The sequence below is a fragment of the Schistocerca serialis genome, chromosome 11, assembly GCF_023864345.2.
Source record: "Schistocerca serialis cubense isolate TAMUIC-IGC-003099 chromosome 11, iqSchSeri2.2, whole genome shotgun sequence".
Classification (NCBI taxonomy): domain Eukaryota; kingdom Metazoa; phylum Arthropoda; class Insecta; order Orthoptera; family Acrididae; genus Schistocerca; species Schistocerca serialis.
In genome coordinates, this window is record NC_064648.1 from 57,248,453 (window position 1) to 57,270,795 (window position 22,343).

The window sequence follows — 22,343 nt, forward strand, 5'->3', positions numbered from 1 at the left end:
AGCAGTCGAGTCTCAAGCAGGCAGACACACCAATACTCAGGGTGCGGCGCGGGCTACAAGACTGATCCCTTCGCACATTTAGAGCTCTTTGCAGAAAGTTATCTATATTTTTGTTATGAATTGCTATTGTATCTTTTTTAAGCACGAATACAGGGGAGACTAAGTCTCAAAGTCTCCCCTCACGCTACGCCGCTGCTCATTTCAATAGCCACCTTTGAAACCCAGTTTCAAAAACGGGACGTTCCAGCAACCATCTTGCTATCGTACTTTTCATCCTGGGTCCCTCGTCTAAACAATTCTCCACTACTTCCGAATTTCAGACTGTTGTAGCCTCGTGTGAAGGCAATGTTGCCCACACCTTTTCTGAACTGTGTGAATAGATCAGCCGATGTAAGCCTTCCCCCACTGACAAAGAACTCTGTATATGTGAGGCTTCCTCAGTCGCAGATCGTCCTTGACAGAACCGAGTGGCGCTCTAATCTCCCCACGTGGACGAAACACATTCTAGATGTGAATGTCTTTAAAATTCTTCCAGTCTTAAAGCACAGTTTGCGCTCCACAGAGGAGTCCCCGGGGTTCGAAATTCGTCGTCATCGCTGAAAACTAAAAATGTTCAACTGTGTGTGAAATCTTATGGGACTTAACTGCTACGGTCATCAGTCCCTAAGCTTACACACTACTTAACCTAAATTATCCTAAGGACAAACACACACACCCATGCCCGAGGGAGGACTCGAACCTCCACCGGGACCAGCCACACAGTCCATGACTGCAGCGTCTGAGACCGCTCGCCTAATCCCGCGCGGCTGAAAACAAAACATCACGATTTGTGACTGAAGGCGGTTGTTTCCTTCCTAAAAGGCCAAAGATCTATTTTCCCCTTCATCCACTTTTGGGGATTGTGCGGGCTCCACCTCTGCTTATCAGAATATCCATTCTCCTTAAACAAAGCCGCCAAGTCTGCAATTTCCTGGGTTAAACTGTCGCATAGGAAACGCCATATGCTCTACGTACTGGAGTCCTAACGGCGCCACGGCGCTGGTACGGCTGGCGACGTGTCTTTGCTTGAAGTTATAGATCACAATTTCTCGGGCGGTGGTGAATACGATGTCTTAGATTACCATCATTTTTTTTTTCAAAAAATTCGTTGTGTTCAAAAATCATAGCCTCACATTGCTTTTAAGTTTCATGATAAATTTATTGGCTGCTTGAAGGCAGATGAGACGGTACAAAAATCAATTACATCATGTCCATGGGATACATAAAAGACGTGGAGTTAATGTATCTCTAAAAGTTTATTTCTTGCAAATCTCAGTCCCCTGTCCTGGAAGTCCTTTATGAATCCTTCGCATTTATTTGTGAGTTTTAGACGTGGTATCTCTATTCTCGCGCCTCACTTTGATAGAGTGCTCGGCGTTGATTAGTGAAAAATCTCACACTTAAATCAAGATGCGACATGTAGAGGGAAAACCGAAGTAGGATACAAAATTATTATTAAAATTAATCTCACGATAGACACAAAGGAATTATGACATTTAGCTGCTAGTGGGCACTGATTTACATGATCGGAGAAAGTCGAAAATTTGTTCCTGTTTGCTAGGCAGCTGCTCTGATCACTAAGCCGTGCAGACGCAGTGGTCATCCCAGCTGCGTGGACTACCCTAGCAAGGCTGCCTCAACTTAAAACTTAACTCACGCCGTCTACAGGCCCCAAGGGGCCCATCGGTACGATCCGGCCGCCGGGTCATCATCAGGTGAGGATGCGGATAGGAGGGGCGTGTGGTCAGCTCACCGCTCTCCCGGTCGTTAAGATGGTTTTCGTTGACCGGAGCCGCTACTATTCGGTCGAGCAGCTCCTCAACTGGCATGATGAGGCTGAGGGCAACCCAAAAAATGGCGACAGCGCACCGCGGCCCGGATGGTCACCCATCCAAGTGCCGGCCACGCCCCACAGCGCTTAAGATCGGTGATCTGACGGGAACCGGTGTATACACTGCGGCAACGCCGTTGCCCTGGAAAGCCTACCGTCGGATCGGAATTCTCTACTCATCCACACACTACTGACGCATTGCCCTTGCCAATTATCCTTATTACTCGCGACGTTTCGCCGATTCCCGTAATAGTTCGAGGCTGGTGTGCATATTTGCTGAAGAAATCATTCGCTAGCCTTGCTTAAATTGTACATGTGGTGGCTGTTCTTTCACACAAGCCCGAAAGACATACTGATGAGACATCAATATATAATAACTCTGATTACAGATCAATAAATGTCTGACAGTGTCTGACAGTTCCGCTGCATTTCATACATCGTGAAAAGGCAATTATTTAGCGTTTAGCAAACCACAGTTTCAGTTTTACACATATCAAATATTTCGTTTTCAAATTCTTTCTATGCGTTAAAATATGGGAGGTCTAGACAATAACTATGCAACTGTTGGCTGTGTCAGAGTATGAAATATATCAGTCACTCTGCCGGGATTCTGCAGGAGTACTTGTGTGAACAGTGAGGTAAAAGAAGTGTCCCTCTCCATAAAGATGAGTCAGCCGTTGTGGCCGAGCGGTTCTAGGCGCTTCAGTCCGGAACCGCGAGACTGCTACGGTCGCAGGTTCGAATCCTGCCTTGGGCATGGATGTGTGTGATGTCCATAGGTTTAGGTAGTTCTAAGTTCCAGGGGACTGATGACTTCAGATGTTAAGTCCCATAGTTCTCAGAGTCGTTTGAACCATTTTGAACCATAAAACTGAATGCTGCGCAATCAGCAATGCTGTCAGATTCAAGTGTGGGTGATCCATTCATAGTGACCGGGCCAAATATCTCACGAAATCAAACGAAAAAACTACTAAGAACGACACTCGTCTAGCTTGAAAGGGGAAACCAGATGGCGCTATGGTTGGCCCGCCAGATGGCGCTGCCATAGGTCAAACGAATATCAACTGCGTTTTTTAAAATAGGAACCCCCGTTTTTATTACATATTCGTGTAGTACGTAAAGAAATATGAATGTTTTAGTCGGACCACTTTTTTCGCTTTGTGACAGATGGCGCTGTAATATTCACAAACGTATAAGTACGTGGTATCACGTAACATTCCGCCAGTGCGGACGGTATTTGCTTCGTGATACATTACCCGTATTAAAATGGACCGTTTACCAATTGCGGAAAAGGTCGATATCGTGTAGATGTATGGCTATTGTGATCAAAATGACCAACGGGCGTGTGCTATGTATGCTGCTCGGTATCCCGGACGACATCATCCAAGTGTCCGGGCCGTTCGCCGGATAGTCACGTTATTTAAGGAAACAGGAAATGTTCAGCCACATGTGAAACGTCAACCACGATCTGCAACAAATGATGATGACCAAGTAGGTATTTTAGCTGCTGTTGCGGCTAATCCGCACATCAGTAGCAGACAAATTGCGCGAGAATCGGAAATCACAAAAACGTCGGTCTTGAGAATACTACATCAACATCGACTGCACCCGTGCCATATTTCTATGCGCCAGGAATTGCATGGCGACGACTATGAACGTCGTGAACAGTTATCCCACCGGGCACAAGAGAAATTACAGGACGGTGACAGATTTTTTGCTCGCGTTCTATTTAGCGACGAAGCGTCATTCACCAACAGCGGTAACGTAAACCGGCATAATATGCACTATTGAGCTACGGAAAACCCACGATGGCTGCGATAAGGGAACATCAGCGACCTTGGCAGGTTAATGTATGGTGCGGCATTATGGGAGGAAGGATAATTGGCCCCCATTCTATCGATGGCAATCTAAATGGTGCAATGTATGCTGATTTCCTACGTAATGTTCTACCGATGTTACTAGAAGATGTTTCACTGCATGACAGAATGGCGATGTACTTCCAACATGATGGATGTCCGGCACATAGCTCGCGTGCGGTTGAAGCGGTATTGAATAGCGTATTTCATGACAGGTGGATTTGTCGTCGAAGCAGCATACCGTGGCCCGCACGTTCACCGGATCTGACGTCCCCAGACTTCTTTCTGTGGGGAAAGTTGAAGGAAATTTGCTATCGTGATCCACCGATAACGCCTGACAACATGCGTCAGCGCATTGTCAATGCATGTGCGAACATTACGGAAGGCGAACTACTCGCTGTTAAAAGGAATGTCACTACACGTGTTGCCAAATGCATTGAGTTTGACGGACATCATTTTGAGCATTTATTGCATTAATGTGATATTTACAGGTAATGACGCTGTAACAGCATGCGTTCACAAAGGTATCACATTGGAATAACCGAAATAAAATGTTCAAACGTACCCATGTTCTGTATTTTAATTTAAAAAACCTACCTGTTACCAACTGTTCGTGTAAAATTGTGAGCCAAATGTTTATGACTATTACAGCGCCATGTATCACAAAGCGAAAAAAGTGGTCCAACATTCATATTTCTCTACGTACTAGACGAATATGTAATAAAATGGTGGTTCCTGTTTAAAAAACGCAGTTGGTATCCATTTGACCTATGGCAGCGCCATCTAGTGGGCCAAACAGCTCCATCTGGTTTCCCCCTTCATACTAGACAAGTTTCGTTCTTTGTAGTTTTTTCATTTGATGTTTATGTCGTGAGTTATTTGGCCCAGTCACGATCAATGGACCACCCTGTATAATCAGCGTTGTAAATAAGTATTGAAGGAATTAATGACCTCTTTTCATGTCTGCCAGACTCATTAAGGATCATCCACAGAAGGCATAAACACGATTACACGCCATGCATTAAGTGTCGCTTGTTACTATAGCTGTAGTGAATTGTATATAAGTGTTTGAAAAGTTTAGTAATATGAAGTGGGACAAACACTGGATATCAGCAATGTGGAAGTTAAACAGAAAACTCCGATTTTATGAGACGGTTCTAGGAGTGTGTTGTGAGTTAGTAAAGTAGAGAAAATAAGACGCCATAGCGACTATTTCTGGAGTACTGCTCCAGTCTTTGGACTCCTTATCCAGAATGCATGATTTCATACATCAAAAGAAGTTATGCTTCTGAAATCATACGAGGATAGCAAATCCCGTACAGAAGTGCAACAGAGATACTCGAAGAACTTAGGTGGGACTCTTTTGAACTCCAAGACCATGTTGGGGAAATTCTGTTACCTGTTATTGGAGGAAGCATGTGAGACAGTCGGGCAGCGTCTATTGTATAACTCATGTGCGCTCCTTAAGAAGGTAAGAGAGATTAAAGGGCACAGTAAGGCGTACCACGAGAGTACTTTCCCTCGCTCCATTTCCAAAGTGAGGTGGAGAAGGTGCGACTAGTGCTGGCGCTACCCTCAGTCATACATTCCACAGTGGCGTTTAGAGGAATACAGTACACAGCTGTAGAAGTCAGCAGTAACGAAATGATGCCAGTTCTGTCTCTATTTATGCTATCATACTTAAATATATCAAATGCTGTCAGTCTAAAAGTAAAGTGATTTTTAAGTAGAAATTTGAGCCTTCACCTATTTCTACAATTTCTTCGCCACGGTCTTCTGACAGTGAGGATGACGCAAATCTCTGAAAGCTTGAGTTTCTCCACAGTGTGATACTTTTAGAACTCCAAGAGAATTTTTTTCATCTTCTTTGGGTATTGCTCCTGAACTAGTTGCACCATTAGTGCCATACAACCAAATATATACCCATAACACCATTAAAATAATTAAATAGATAGAGCTTCATTCTTGAAACCTTTGGCTTCGTATACACCATTTTCCTCAATGACCATACCAGTAACACAAAAATTACCACATTTTCGATAATTACTTCCCTAGTTAATGTGATGGGCTCCTTTAGTGACAGATGCTTTGAGGCTTTTTTGCATATTATCAAGAATTAATCTACAATTTGCAAACTCCACTATCATTATGACTTCTCCATTTGCTACATAATAGACTGTTCTGCTTATCGGTTATAGTAGTTTATAGACTGCCAATCACTTTCAGCGTGAGTTGCATGGAGGCTGTTCTCTTATTTTGCTTTCCCGATTTTGCTGTCTGGGACAAGCATCATCAAAGGTAGAAGTGTGCTGTTTGCAGGTTTCTACAGATTTGTACGTCGTCTAGCCCTCACAGTCAGCTGAATGGCCGGAGGTAGCTAATACTAACAGTAGACACATCCCATCCTGACTCCTTTACGTAAGCAGTTACACTGAATAGTCTGCTGGCACACCTTAGCATACACCTAAATCTCTCCTGCCTTCTTCTTGTGGAGCCTAATTGACATACACAATGGAGGCAGTGTAACTGCTGCTCATGCTTTTTCCAATGCCAGATCGTCCAATTTACCCAACATATTTTTCAGATTACAGTAGATTTCCAACTAAGTTCTTCGAGTATTCTGTTCCACTTAAGTATGTGCTTTACTGGCTTTCTATTATTCTAGATGCATGTCTCCTGATTTCTCTTGATGTCTGCTGTCATGCCTACTTAATAAGGAGTCCACTGAAGAGTATTCCAGAATTGGTCGCAATAGCGTCTGATTTTCTTTACCAACAGACACCCTCACAACAAATCCAAATCGTCCATTTTAATTCCCTAGTGGTAGCATCGTTCCATTTCATATCACGTTCTAGTTTTAGCACTGGTAAAAGAGGTTCATGAAGTTTTTTGCTAAAAATTAGATCTGGTAATATTGTGGTAACTCCAATGGCATTACCTTGCATGGATCACAATGGTAGTGCTGGACACCCCAACGACGTCTTTTGTCCATTCACGAAGCTTTGCAAATACTTCGGCCACAGCGGAAATTGACAGTGCATGAATGGAGTGAAAATATCGTTATGCCTTCTGGGGATGTTGGTTAATGAGACCTGCAGATACCAAACGATATCATCAATTCCTTCGCTAGTTGCAGACAGCACTGATTATGTGATGCATTTAAAGTGTTCCAGTGTAAGCATGATGTCTCACCTGACCTCGAATACGACGTAATTGCTAACTGCACAGATTTTAGTTTTCTGCACAATGTTACTGACCCTAGCTTAAATCTTCACATGAGTCTTCCCGTGAAATCGCGACAGTGTGGTCGATAAGTTTGCTGGTTTGAAACCACAACGTTTGCATCACGTCGTCTATTCATATTTTATCATATCAAAAGAGTTTAACACATGATCCACTGAATTTCGCGAACAGCTAATGCTATTTTCCTTTGGTAAAGAAAATGTCGCAGAACTGTCAGACACTGCACTGAATATTGTCAGATTTTTGTTGGTATGGAATTACGTCCAGTCTCTGGCCAAATGCTGAACCACACAGATGCCATCAGAAATGTGAACACAGCATTGGATGCGAGACAGGTCGCATGTGTAGTCATGTAGATATCTATCTTTCACGAATGACAGGATTACAGAGCTGCGTGTATGCAGTGGTATTTGTAAGTCAACTGGTATGAATTGCAACTTATCTAAGGGCACTGTTACATTTCAGTGTATCGCATTATTTCTGTTTCGGCTTGAGATGGAACTATAGAAAATGTTTATACTCGTATGTACTGGATTTTCTGATCTAGTTTCAGTAAACAAGATTTTTTGTTGTCGATAATATGTGTACTTCTTTTTTCTTTAACCAATAATGCCTGTGTTATTATGGAGACTCATTTTAAACGTTGAAAATGAGGTGATACAGCGGTGGTTCCTTGTCGTAAAACAGAAAAACTAACTTAGTAATAGTAAATGTTTACATCAGGGCATTGTCTTTACCAGGATATTGGTAGTGTCGCGGTAATAAATTGTGATAGCAAACAAATAACGGGATATTACTGCGTAGGCTTCCATGGGCAGAGTCGTCTGGCATGTAGTTTTCCGGGTACTGTGGTATGTCATGTTGTAGAAAACTATCACTGCAGAGTCAATTGCGTTTTGTTATGACTGCTCACTGACAACGGCATTGCGTCACAATTTTACAAACTGTCGATACAACTCGCCTCTTGAGGCGGAAGGAGTGCCAACGACCTTGTAGCAGGTTGCTGCAGTGGAGGGAGTGGGTTTCCCCTGTTGCGTACAGCTCTGACGGCTGCCATCCTCTTTATTCGTGTTGTCAGAATCTCTGTATATCATGGGCAATGTTCAAACTGACTGACTCACTGACTCACTGACTCTTCGTCGGCCAGCCCAAACCACTAAGGATACAAACCTGAAATTTAGGAGAGGGTGTGAATCCGATACTGTAGGCATCCTTTAAGAAGGGATTGTTCGAAATTCCATTCTTGAGGGATGAAGTAGAGTATGAAAGACTTTCTGAAAATATGTACCTATTAATTTAATTTTGAAGATAGATCTACGAAAATAAGCATTTGGTTTTTCAGTTACAAATAAAAAAAATTATGTTTCAGAATTTTTGGAAATTCAACTACTAAGGAGATAAAATATCGTGTGATTTTTTAAATAAATAAATAAATAAATAAAATAATACATAAAATAATAAAATGAAATAAATAAAAAAGATCTTAGGCAGATTGGTATCTCAGAGAGAGAAATTCCTGACAGGAACAAATTTAGAAGGTTGTTGAACAACTACCAAGGTTTTAAAACGGCATCAACGTCCAAAGACGGAGAGGACCTCTGTCAGAAGAGCATAAACAGGCACTTTTTGGTGGGCTCAGAAGAAACTGGTAGGAAGTCAAAGATGGAACAAGAACGAGACCTAGTCACTAAAATGAAATTGGATGTTACCATGCAGTCCGTAGAGGCTCAACTGGAAATAAACCATAAAAAAAATTACCAAGGAACTACTAAGCGATATTTAAAGCTACACCAATGAAAACTGGTATTTAAATTGGTAGCCACGTCTTTCCGTGTTTTCTAGGAAATTTAACTCCTGTGTGAAATAGCGTATAAAGTCTTTATGGAAGTATTTTATTGTGAAAGCATTTTCAAAACTAAATCTGTAAAAATTTGTATTTGGCTTGTCTGTCAGAAATTAAAAAACAGTTGTGTCACTGTTTATTGGAAATTAAGCCCCTAAGGGAGTGAAATGAGGTATGAAAATTTTGTGAAAGTATTTTGTTATATTAAAAAAATTTTAAGGCTAAATCTATGAAAATTGATATTTAACTTCTCAGGTAGCTACAAAAAAATATGTGTCAGGCAGTGAAAGTTTCTGTGGAAATACACCACAAGAACCCAAAAGGCATTATTAACAAAGACCTTGGATTCCAGCTACCGGAATCGCTTTTTGGTAAGTAGTACACTCGGAAAAATCATGCTTCTATGGCCTCAATTGGCGAGAAAAGCTTAGGAACTGTTGCAATCTTCGAACAACACAAAAATTCGATTAAAGGACAAAAATACAAAAAAATAACTGTGCGGGCCATACACTCCACACGAGAGAAGCAGCAGGCGTTAGGATGGTGTTTCAACATTTCCGCTGCTTCCCTCATCTCGCGTTTCACCATCCCCGGCTGCTTGGCCAGTACAGAGCTTTCGCTTTGTTTCCTTACCGAAGTCAGTCTGATTCTGGGCCACTGCAGACTGTTAAGCTACCAAAGTCGGATGTGGGCTCCTACTCGCGTATGTGGATTGTTACTAGCCTGCCAGTTTTTCCTATGTAGACTTGTCTACACTCACATTCCTCCTGATACATGCCCGCAGAGTGCCTAGCCTAGGAAACTTTGGATCTTGTGGCTGCTGCAGAACGTAGTCCATATACACAGGTACTTGTAATAGACTGATTGCGCAGCGTAACTGTCACGGTACAGGACTCATGTGCAAAAGCTCCTCAATTCATATCTTCTATTATATTTTTTGTGTCTATTCCCTTGTCACATTATTTTAGTCAATATATTTTTTTTCAAATTTCTCTCATTTTCTTGTTCCTATCATGCTTTCTCCACTTGAAATATCTCTTCATGTGGTTTTAATTATTGATATGTAGTAACTTCGAATTAATTTCTTCCATCCTATATTTTTGTCCATGCTATTGCATTCATTATTTCTGTTCCTAATTTTCCTAAAATTTCGTTTTATTTATAATCCCTTTTTTCGTTGAAATCTTCATGTGCTGTATTTTGTCCCTCGTGCAATAATTAATGTTTTTTATGTTTTATGACGTTAGCCATCGAAAAATTTACAAGAAACTGAACTCCGCCCGAACTGACCATCAATACCCAACGGTGCCGACCGGCCGCCGTGTCATCCTCAGCCCACAGGCGTCACTGGATGCGGATATGGAGGGGCATGTGGTCAGCACACCGATCTCCCGGCCGTATGTCAGTTTACGGAACGGGAGCCGCTACTTCTCGATCAAGTAGATCAGTTTCGCTCACAAGGTCTGAGTGCGCCCCTCTTGCGAACAGCGCTCGGCAGACCGAATGGTCACCCATCCAAGTTCTAGCCCAGCCCGAAAGCGCTTAAGGTCGGTGATCTGACGGCAACGGGTGCTGCCATTGCGGCACGGCCGTTGACAAAAAATGTTCATCTTATGACGAAAAATACGTTTCTCACGCAACTGCACAATAAAAGTAAACAGAGTAATTGGTCTTTGTGTTTTACCGAATACATCGTCAGTTTTCAAATGTTTAAATATTATGATACATAAATAAAAATAACTGAATTCACAGGCACAAAGATCTCATGTGGAAAAAGCATGAAACAATGAGACGGTTTTAAAAAGTTAACGTGTTGATTTAAATGCTGTGACGAAAGAACAGAAATAAAAAAATACATTTAACCCAGTTAATTCAATAAAAAAGATTAAAATCATTGCGATAAAGAACGAAAAATGAAAATTTTACATTGTCCAACAACATTCGACCCCATAGCCTTTGGCACACAAGGCCTGTACCTTAACTGTTACGCTGCTAAATCAGTCTATTGTGTGTACCTTTTTTCAAAAGTTAAAGACTTTTCACGCGAAATTCCGAACCTTTATCTTCGATTACTCACGAACGAGAGCCCATCAGGATGAATGGCTGCAGAGATTGATACGTGGGATCTTAACCTACATCGCCGTATTGATCTACATCTACATCTAAATCTACATCTACATCTGCACAGATACTCTGCAAGCTACAGTACGGCGCGTGGTGGAGGGTACCCTGCACCACTACTTGTCATTTCCTTTCCTGTTCCACTCGCAAAGAGTGCGGAGGTAAAAACGACTGTCTATATGCTCCGTATGAGCCCTAATTTCTCGTATCTTATCTTAGTGGTCCTTACGCACAATGTATGTTGCCAGCAGTAGAATCGTTCGGTAGTCAGCTTCAAATGCCGGTTCACTAAATTTTCTCAATAGTGTTTCCCGAAAAGAAAGTCGCATTGTCTTCAGGGATTCCAATTTCAGTTGCCGAAGTGTCTCAGTAACACATATGTGTTGCTCGAACTTACCAGTAACTGATCTAGCAGCCCGCCTCTGAATTGCTTCGATGTCTTCCTTCAGTGTCAAGGATACGTCGCACCAGCATCCTATATGGTCGCACCAGCATCCTATATGTGGTTTCCTTTATAAGTGAACCACTCTTTCCTAAAATTCTCCTAATCCAATAAACAGAAGTCGACCATTCGCCTTCCCTGTCACAGTTCTCACATTCTCCTTCCCCCTCATATCGCTTTGCAACGTTACACGCAGATATATAAACGACTTGACTGTGTCAAGCAGGATACTAGCACTCCTTTCTTTCAGGAGTGCTACTTCTGCAAGGTTCGCAGGAGAGCTTCTGTAAAGTTTGGAAGGTTGGAGACGAGGTACTGGCGGAAGTAAAGCTGTGAGGACGGGACGTGAGTCGTGTTAGGGTAGCTTAGTTGGTAGAGCCCTTGCCTGCGAAAGGCAAAGGTCCCGAGTTCGAGTCTCGGCCCGACACACAGTTTTAATCCGCCAGGAAGTTTCATATCAGCGCACACTCCGCTGCAGAGTAAAAATCTGATTCTGAGGACACTAGTAATACTGTATCCGAACATTACAGGTTTGAGCTTCCTACCCATCCGTATTAAATTCCACTACTCCATATTTAGGTGTAGCTGCCATTCATCACACCTGCTGGAAATTTTGTCTAAGTCCTCTTGTACCTTCCTACACTGACTCAACTTAGACGCCTTATCGTATCCCACGGCATCTTCAGCAAACAACCACAGATTGCTGCCCACGCTGTCATCCAAATCATTTATGTATACAGAGAGCAACAGCGGCCCCATCACACTTCCCCTGGACACACGTGTATCCGATGAACACTCACCGTCGAGAACATCATACTGGGCTCTATTACTTATGAAGTCTTCGATCCCCCACTTATTTGTAAACTTATTCCACATGCTCGCACCTTCATTAACAGCCTGCAATTGGGCAGCATGTCAAATGCTTTCCGGAAATCTAGAAATATGAACGCGCCTGTTACCCTTCATCCATAGTTTTCAGTGTAACATGTAAGAAAAGGGCAAGCTGAGATTCGTAAGAGTGATGCTTCCTAAAACCATGCTGATTCATGAACATAAGCTTCTCGGTCTCAAGAAACTTTATTATATTCCTACTGTGAATATACTGAAGGATTCTGCAGCGAAGAGAAGTTAGGAATATTAGTCTGTAGTTTTTCTGGTCGGTTCTTTTACCCTTACACACCAGAGTCACTTGCTGTTTTCTCCACTCGCTTGCTACTTATTGCTGGCCTAGACATTCACGATAAATGCAAACTCGGTAAGAGACCCATCCGTAGAGTAGTCTTTGTAAAGCCGAAATGCGATTCCATCCAGACCTTGTGATTTATTTGCTTTCATGTCTTTCAGTTGTTTCTCTACGCCAGCTATGCTTATTACTATGTAGCCCATATGCGAGCCTGTTCGATGGTCAAATGATGGTACGTTTGTGCGATTCTCCTGTGTGAACTATTTCTGGAAGATGAAATTTAAAACTTCGGCTTTCGTTTCGCTATCTGCAGTTGCGACGCGAGTTTGGTCAACAACGGACTAAATGAAAGCCTTATACACGCTTAGTAATTTCATATACGAGCAGAATTTTGTCGGGTTCTCTGCCAGATCAGGTATGACGTTGGTACTTGTTGTATGCTTCGCACATAGATTTTTCCACAAACGCACGAATCTCTACTGACTTTCGCTTGTCGTCATTGATGACTCAAAAAAATCGATTCCAGCGTTGGGGACCTCTCTTTGTAAGTGAAAGTTTTTGACAGTATTGACCGGCAATACGCTGTAAAGTGCTGAGGACAGCAGGGGTGAAATAAGGAGGCGGAGAGACCGTTTACAACTTGAACAAAAGCCTGGCGGCAGTTACAGGGGTCGAGGGGCAGTGGTTGTGAAGCGAGTGAGACAGGGTTGCTGACCACATCTGCCTCCACATCAGTACCCTGCAAACAAGGCCAACGGAATTTACGCAATTCCAAAGGAATTACACAGTAGATGTGCACAAAAGGAAAAAATAGAGTTTATACATAGGCATTAGGAAAAGTAAAAAGAAGTAAACACACACATGTGAAAAGCTTTGCTTCGTCTCTGACATTGCTACCAACTTCTGCTACGCGCGACGATCATGTGCTATGGCAGAAACGACACAAGAAAGTAACAACGCTACGTGAAGTTGCATTCTAGGAACGTTCTTGCAGAAATGTTACAGACAGATCGTTTGCAGTAACACACACATACCAGACTGCTACTGGCTCATGTCAACAGTGGAAAACGAAACGTAGTGGTCTAAGAGTAAACAAAACTAACTCTGTGTTCGGTTGCCGCCTTCACCACAAAATTTAATGTTTCTGATTTTCAGTCTATTCATTTTCATTAGCTACAACGTCTCGTATGGAAACTATATTTGTATTACTCGGTGCCTCGAAGAAGAACATTAATGGGTCGGACTGAGAGAGCTAGGGAGACATAATTTTTGCATAGAGAAAGTATAAGAAATAATAGGAATAATGCAAATATTGATAAAGATAATTCTATTGCCGTTGTGAAAGATACATTTAAATGTGCGTTGAAGATAATTACAAATAATTTTGAGAACTGCAATTGGGGTTTGATGAATTTACAGCGCAGAATTTGTAATGCATATCACGTCGCGTCTGATGTGACTTGACGCGATACAACGGCGTTCACATTATGTTGTCATAAGGATAAAGTTAATTTCCCACCATTAATACAAAATTTATTTTTCAGCGCATTATGTCAAAGACTACGTTGAAATTATCGAACAATTAGAAATCAATGAATTATTTAAAGAATACACGTAGCTACAATGCAGCATTGATCACTCACCAGTTCTGCGTCTAAAATTTCGGACACTATAACATACACGACATTTGCCATCACAAATCAGGTCCACTGACGCAATTGGCCGAATTTTGACCGCAGGCGATACTAGTTGAATTTAACTGATGAAAACGGAAAATTTAAAAATGCAAAAAATGAAGCAGGCGAAATCGAGTACAAACGTCTAAGAAATGAGACTGGCAGGGAGTGCAAAATAGCTAAAAAGGAATGGCTAGAGGACAAGTGTAAGGATTTGAAAGCATATTTCACTATGGGGAAACACGGATACTGCGTGTAGGAAAAATAGACAGGCCTTTGAGGAAAAGAAAAGCAGCTGTGTGAATATCAAGAGCTCAAATTGTAAACCAGTCTTAAGCAAAGAAGGGAAAGCTGAAACGTTAAAGGAGTATACAGAGGCACTATACGAGGGAGATGAACCTGAAAGCAATATTATAGCAAGAGAAGTGAACGTAGATGTAGATGAGACAGGAGATATGATACTCCGATAAGAATTTCAAAAAGCTCTGAAACAAGGCTCGGGAGCAGACGACATTCTGTCAGAACTACTGATAGCCTTGGAAGAGGCAGCCGTGACAAAACTCTTCCATTGGTGTGCAATATGTGTGTGACAGAGCAAATACCCTCAGAATGCAAAAAGAAATTTCAATTCCAAAGAGAGTAGTTGCGGAGGGTGTGAAAATTACCGATCTATCAGTTTAATAAGCCATGGCTGCAAGATAATAACACGAATTCAATACAGAAGAATGAAAAATCTGGTAGAACAGACCTCTGGGAGAATGAATCTGAATTGGGTATAAATGTAGGAACACGTGAGGCACTACTGACTCTACGAATTATCTTAGAAGATAGATTAAGGAAAGGCAAATCTACATTTAGAGCATTTGAAAATTTAGAGAAAGGTTTTGACAATGTTGATTGGAATACACTCTTTGAAATTCTGAAATTAGCAAGGGTGAAATACAGGGAGTGAAAGACCATTTACAACCTGTACAGATACCTGACGGCAGTTCAAGAGTCGAAGGGCATGAACGGGAAGCAGTGGCTGAGAAGGCAGTGAGACAAGTCTATCCCCAGTGTTATTCAATATGTACACTGAGGAAGCAGTAAAGGGTACAAAAGAAAACTTTAGAGTAGGAACTAAAATTCAGGGAGAAGAAATAAAAACTTTGAGGTTTTCCTATGACATTGTAATTCTGTCAGAGACAGCAAAGGACTTGGATGAACAGTTGAAAGAAATGGACAATGTTTTGAAAAGAGGTAATGGTAATGGAATTTAGTCGAATTAAATCAGGTGATGATTGCGGAATCAGATTAGGAAACGGGACACTTAAAGCAGTAGATGAGTTTTGGTATTCGGGCGGCAAAATAACTGACGATAGGTGAAGCAGAGAGCATATAAAATGTAGACCGGCAATGGCAAGAAAAGCACCTCTGAAGAAGAGAAATCTATTAAAATCGAATATAGATTTAACTATTAGGAAGTCTTTTCTGGTGGTATTTGTCTAGAGTGTAGCCTTGTATGGAAGTGAAGCATGGAATATAAACAGTTTAGACAAAAAGAGAATAGAAGCTTGCGAAACGTGCTGTTACAGAAGAATCCTGAAGATTAGATGGGTTCATCACGTACCCAATGTGGGAGACTGAACAGAATTGGAGAGACAAGAGATTTGTGGCACAAACTACATACGGATCGGTTGATAGGACGTATTATGAGACTCCAAGGGATCACCAGTTTAGTATTTGAGTGAAGTGTGGGAGGTACAGATCTTAGAGGGAGACCAAGAGATGAATTCAGTAAGCGGATTCAGAAAGATATAGGTTGCAGTTGCAGTTGTAGTTGCAGTTGCAGTTGAATATGCTCGCACATCATAGAATAGTATGGAGAGCTGCATCAAACCAGTCTTCAGACGGAAGACCAACAATGATTTTGAGAGGGCATAAAGTAAAGCTCCCTCCTCCCACTTGGTAATGTGTGTAACAGAAAGAGCCTTGGTATTTGTAGGAACAGCGTTTCAGAAGCTTGTATGCAGTAACACATGTTCAAGTTTGTTGTTTTCATGATAGTGAGTATCTAAATTTTCGTGCTTCCTTGCTTATACTGAATATTACGTGAATTTAACCAATTTCGTATCTCGGCTAGCTTGCTCTTTATTTTTGGTGGTTTTTCTTCTCACATCGTCAAGCACAATAAATCGCTTGCTAGGCAAGCTATGTTCCAGCAGTGAGATACAAAAATATAGTAATTCGGTGGAGTTGCAGTATAGTTTTATAAAGTGAATGGTAATGGCTCAGACATGACCTTGAGAAATTTACGGTAATGATCTCTTAATGGTAATGATCCATTTTCCTGACTTGAATATCAAAAGCACATTTGGAGCAAACCAGATTTACCACCTGTAGGAGGAACATCTACATCTGCATCTACATCCATACTCCGCAAGCCACCTGACGGTGTGTGGCGGAGGGTACCTTGAGTACCTCTATCGGTTCTCCCTTCTATTCCAGTCTCGTATTGTTCGTGGAAAGAAGGATTGTCGGTATGCCTCTGTGTGGGCTCTAACCTCTCTGATTTTATTCTCATGGTCTCTTTGCGAGATATACGTAGGAGGGAGCAATATACTGCTTGACTCTTCGGTGAAGGTATGTTCTCGAAACTTTGACAAAAGCCCGTACCGAGCTACTGAGCGTCTCTCCTGCAGAGTCTTCCACTGGATTTTATCTATCATCTCCGTAACGCTTTCGCGATTACTAAATGATCCTGAAACGAAGCGCGCTGCTCTCCGTTGGATCTTCTCTATATCTTCTATCAACCCTATCTGGTACGGATCCCACACTGCTGAGCAGTATTCAAGCAGTGGGTGAACAAGCGTACTGTAACCTACTTCCTTTGTTTTCGGATTGCATTTCCTTAGGATTCTTCGAATGAATCTCAGTCTGGCATCTGCTTTACCGACGATCAACATTATATGATCATTCCATTTTAAATCACTCCTAATGCGTACTCCCAGATAATTTATGGTATTAACTGCTTCCAGTTGCTGACCTGATATTTTGTAGCTAAATGATAAAGGATCTATCTTTCTGTGTATTCGCAGCACATTACACTTGTCTAGATTGAGATTCAATTACCATTCCCTGCACCATGCGTCAATTCGCTGCAGATCCTCCTGCATTTCAGTACAATTTTCCATTGTTACAACCTCTCGATACACCACAGCATCATCTGCAAAAAGCCTCAGTGAACTTCCGATGTCATCCACCAGGTCATTTATGTATATTGTGAATAGCAACGGTCCTATGACACTCCCCTGCGGCACACCTGAAATCACTCTTACTTCGGAAGACTTCTCTCCATTGAGAATGACATGCTGCGTCCTGTTATCTAGGAACTCCTCAATCCAATCACACAATTCGACTGATAGTCCATATGCTCTTACTTTGTTCATTAAACGACTGTGGGGAACTGCATCGAACGCCTTGTGGAAGTCAAGAAACACGGCATCTACCTGTGAACCCGTGTCTATGGCCCTCTGAGTCTCGTGGACGAATAGCGCGAGCTGGGTTTCACATGACCGTCTTCTTCGAAACCCATGCTGATTCCTACAGAGTAGATTTCTAGTCTCCAGAAAAGTCATTATACTCGAACACAATACGTGTTCCAAAATTCTACAACTGATCGACGTTAGAGATATAGGTCTATAGTTTTGCACATCTGTTCGACGTCCCTTCTTGAAAACGGGGATGACCTGTGCCCTTTTCCAATCCTTGGGAATGCTACGCTCTTCTAGAGACCTACGGTACACCGCTGCAATGTACTTAGTTTCAAGATATGAATAAATATACTGCTTTCTATAAGACTGTTTACTCGTTCACACCCTACACAACGTACATTTGTTACCTATGTGTACTGCAGCGAGATGTTATAATTTTCAAGTCGAAAGTTCAGTATTCTGGCCCTAGATGGGCCAAAGTGGCATCACTGATTGCCGTGTCATCCTGCGTCCAATGCAGTCATTGGATGTGGTGTGGAAGGCCACGTTGTCGGAACACCTCTCTCCCACTCGTCGTCTGGGTTCTTGAACTTGAGACCGCCCCTAATTGGTCGAGTAGTTCTCGACTTGGCACCACGAGAATGAACGCAAGCTGCGCCAGTCCTCCACCGAGGGAAAACCCCTGGCAGTGCCGCGAAACGAACATGCTGAGCGCTCAGTCGCAGAGGCGGACTGTCCTGAAAGACGCCCTTTTCTTTCTTCAATTGATCCATCTGGCCCTATTTACGTTCATTTCTCACGTTATTAAAAAATTCAGTAAGTTAAGTTAAAGTTGAACTAGCAGTTTCCTTATATCTGATGCTAAATGCTATACAATGAGAGTTATACGAACATTTGAACATATAAAAAGGATAGCAACAAAAAAAGAATAAAAACTTTATTCTTTTCATTGTTCATTTCTGTGCAGGGGCCATGTTATCTTGCGTGGGCTTGTAGTCACTGCACGATGACATAACAATTCTACCAACATTTCAAAATTTGAACTGTTACCTGAAATTAAAGTACTGTTACCACTATATTTATTGTGTCCACTGAGATTGACGAATTCATCCTGAAACATTGAATACGTGATCTATTCCAGCTGCTAACATTCTTCTCCTGCTGATAAACTACTTTATCTGATTTATATTTAAACTGTCTGTGACGAAAGACTCTCTGTGTATGTTGCACAGGCCCCAAAATACCGTACATACAATATTTCTCATTAGTTTATTACTCAAGACATAGCTTTCAGGCTGCTGATTACAGCTAGATATTTAGTTTTGGTGGAAACGACGTTAATGTAAAGTAACAGATAATTGAAACTATTAGTACAGTGTGTGATGCTTAAAGCAGTATCAGCTAATCAGTAGATTTCAGAGAATTGACACTTTTCATGAGAAATTTTTGTTTCATTCTTTCTGGTAACACGCTTCAGTCTTTCAAAAACTAAGTACTTGAAATACAATTGCCCTTAAAGAGTAGTCAGATCGAAATTTACCTTTTCCAATTCAACCACTGCACTTGTTGAACTCCAGGATTTAATACTAGAATTTTTTACACTAATTTTCTCCACTGAATGTCGCCATTCATTATCCAGTTAAGTTGCTAGTTAAGAAATTCTGTAAGTTAACGTAATTTCAAATATTGCAACATTAAGTGTCAATCAGTAAGTCACACCAGAGATATACAAAACAGTTCTGTAACCTTTTGAATTTGTTAACTAACTATATTTTAATTAAAGCAAGTTCTCTTGTAAATTTTCACCTTAAAATTTTATAAACAAATGTGTAGTTTTCAAAATTCTAAGCTATTCAAACGACAGTCTTTATATATTTCGTCGGGCGACCGTTGTGGCCGAGCGGTTCTAGGCGCTTCAGTTTATCTTAACACTGCAAGTCTTTTGCAAACTACGGTGTGAGTGCGGAGGTGCCTACATAGGAGAAACAGGGAGACCCGTCAGCTTACGAGTAGCAGAACACGAACGCTATGTACGATTACAACAACATAATAAATCGGCGATAGCGGAACACCACCGCGACTGTGGAGAACCTATCAGGTTCCAGGAAGCCCGAGTAGTGGCGAAAGAATCGTCGATGCGAGAACGCAAAATACGGGAGGCGATCGAAGTTATTGGGCAGCCTGACAACATCAACAGAGAAGATGGCTACAAACTCCCAGCGTCCTGGCTGCCGGCCATCCCAGTCCAACGGGCCGCGGGGCAGAAGCTACACGGGACACGGGCGTATCTGCACAAACAGCTGTAGAGCAACTGTCAGTCCACTTCCGCCCACACCAGGAGCAAAACTTGCCGACCAGAAGCCGAACGCTGATTGGCGGACAGCTACCAATCGTTGACGACATGGACATCCACGAATAGCCTCTTTCTTTCCATCTTACGTCATGAGTAGCCAATCATATTAGAGTGCCAATTATAAGTTTTACAACAGTGACGTCAGACGTCGATATCTGTCATAAATAGAAGCACCTATCTCCATGCAAAACCAGTCGTGCCCTGAGGAAGGCCGTTGCAATTCGGCCGAAACGTCGGTTTTAGTTTATTATTGTTGTTAGTTCTTAGCAACGACGCGGCATAATACCCATAAGAATTTTAATCATTACGTAACAAAGTTCTCAAGGTCGAAGGCTAGCGTTCAGTGTGTTAACAGCACATAGTCACTTTCGTTGTACATTTTTTAAGCTTGTTGCTCAAAGTACACTTCATGCCTATTTAGCAGCCGCACAATACCTCAAGGCTACTGTCCAGTTACTTCATGACGTCAATTTCTCCATGTCAACTACACACATTTCTGCAGAGGAATATCGGTTATTGTTAAATCTACCGCCTGCACTAACTGTGTAAGGGGATACTAACTTTGTGATGTTCAGCTGTCAGAATTCATATGTGAAAGCACCTCGTAAACATTTAGCCGCTGTCAGACTGATTTGGAGGCTACTTTATGTGTCTGCGCGTGGTTAATATCCTATGTGAGAACTGCAGATGGTCATCCCATTGGTGTGACTGTTAACAAATCTAGAAAGCAGGTAGGGTAGTTATGCAAAACAGTTGAGGTTGTTCAACATTTTGTTGAGTATATTATTTGAGAATTCATCATAAAGCCGGTTTAAAGCAATTCGATGAATTTCTGCCAGTGAGGCACCAACTGAAATCCAGTGATCACAGGTAAGGACACTATCAGCCCATGGTGAATACTTTCAGGGCGAGGGGAGGAAATTAAGGTGCCACCACGCCCCAAGAGCGAGAAATTATTATTACCTCAATTTTGCAAAACAGCCGCCCACCTCACAGTCATCTTTTCGACTGTTTGTACATGCCCCAAAGAAAAGACAGCGCAGACTGCGATCACAAAAACCATGGGATAGCGACATGCACATACACAAATGGTGGCAGTATCGAGTATACGAGGTGTAAAAGGGCAGCGCACTGAGGGAGCCGTCATTTGTACTCCACTGTTTCATGTGACGAGGTTTCCGACATGACTATGGCCTCATGGCGGGAATTAACAGACTTTGAACGCGAAATGGTAATTGGAGCTAAATGCAAAGTGCGTTACATTTCGGAAGTCGTCAGAGAATTCAGTATTGCGAGATCCACAGTGCCAAGAGTGTGCGGACAATACCTCATTTCAGGCATTGCCTCTCACCACGGACAGTGCAGTGGCGAACGACCTTCACTTAACGACCGAGGGCAGCGACGTTTGTGTAGAGTTGTCAGTGCTAACAGACAAGCAACGCCGCACGAAATAACTGCAGATATCAATGTGGGACATACGACGAACGAATCCATTAGGTCAGTGCGGCGAAATGTGGCGATAAAGGGCTATAGCAGCAGACGACCAACACGAGTCCCTTTGCTAGCAGCACGACATCCCTTGCAGTACCTCTCCTGGGCTCGTGACCATATTGGTTGGACCCCAGATGACTACGAACGAAATTGTGGCATCGTCAGATGAGTCCCGATTTATGTTGATAATGGCTGATTGTAGGATGCGAGTGTGCTGCAGGCCCCTCGAAGCAGTGGAGCCAAGTTGTCAACGAGGAACTGTGCGAGCTGGCGATGGCTTCATGATGGAGTGAGCTGTGTTTATGTGGAACAGACCGTGTCCTCTGGTCCAACTGAACCGATCACTGACGGGAAACAGTTACGTCTGGCCGCTTGGAGACCATGTGCAGCCATTCATGGCCTTCATGTTCCCACACAGTGATAAAAGCTTCGTGGATGACAACAGGCAGTGTCATCAGGCCACAGTTGTTCGAATTCGGTTTGAAGAACATTCTGGACAATTTGAGCTAATGACTGGGCCACCCAGATCACTGGACACGAACCCCATCGAACAATTATGGGGAATAACAGAAAGGACGTTCGTGCACAAAATTCGGTACCAGCAACACTTTTGAAATTATGGACGCCTTTAGAGACAGCACAGTTCAATATCCGCAGAGCATTTGCAACGACTGGTTGAGTCCATGCCAGGTGGAGTTCCTGCAATATGCTGGCAAAAAGGAGGTCCGTCACCATATTACTAGGTATCCCATGACCTTCATTACCTCAGTGCAGATCCGTATAGAAACGTAT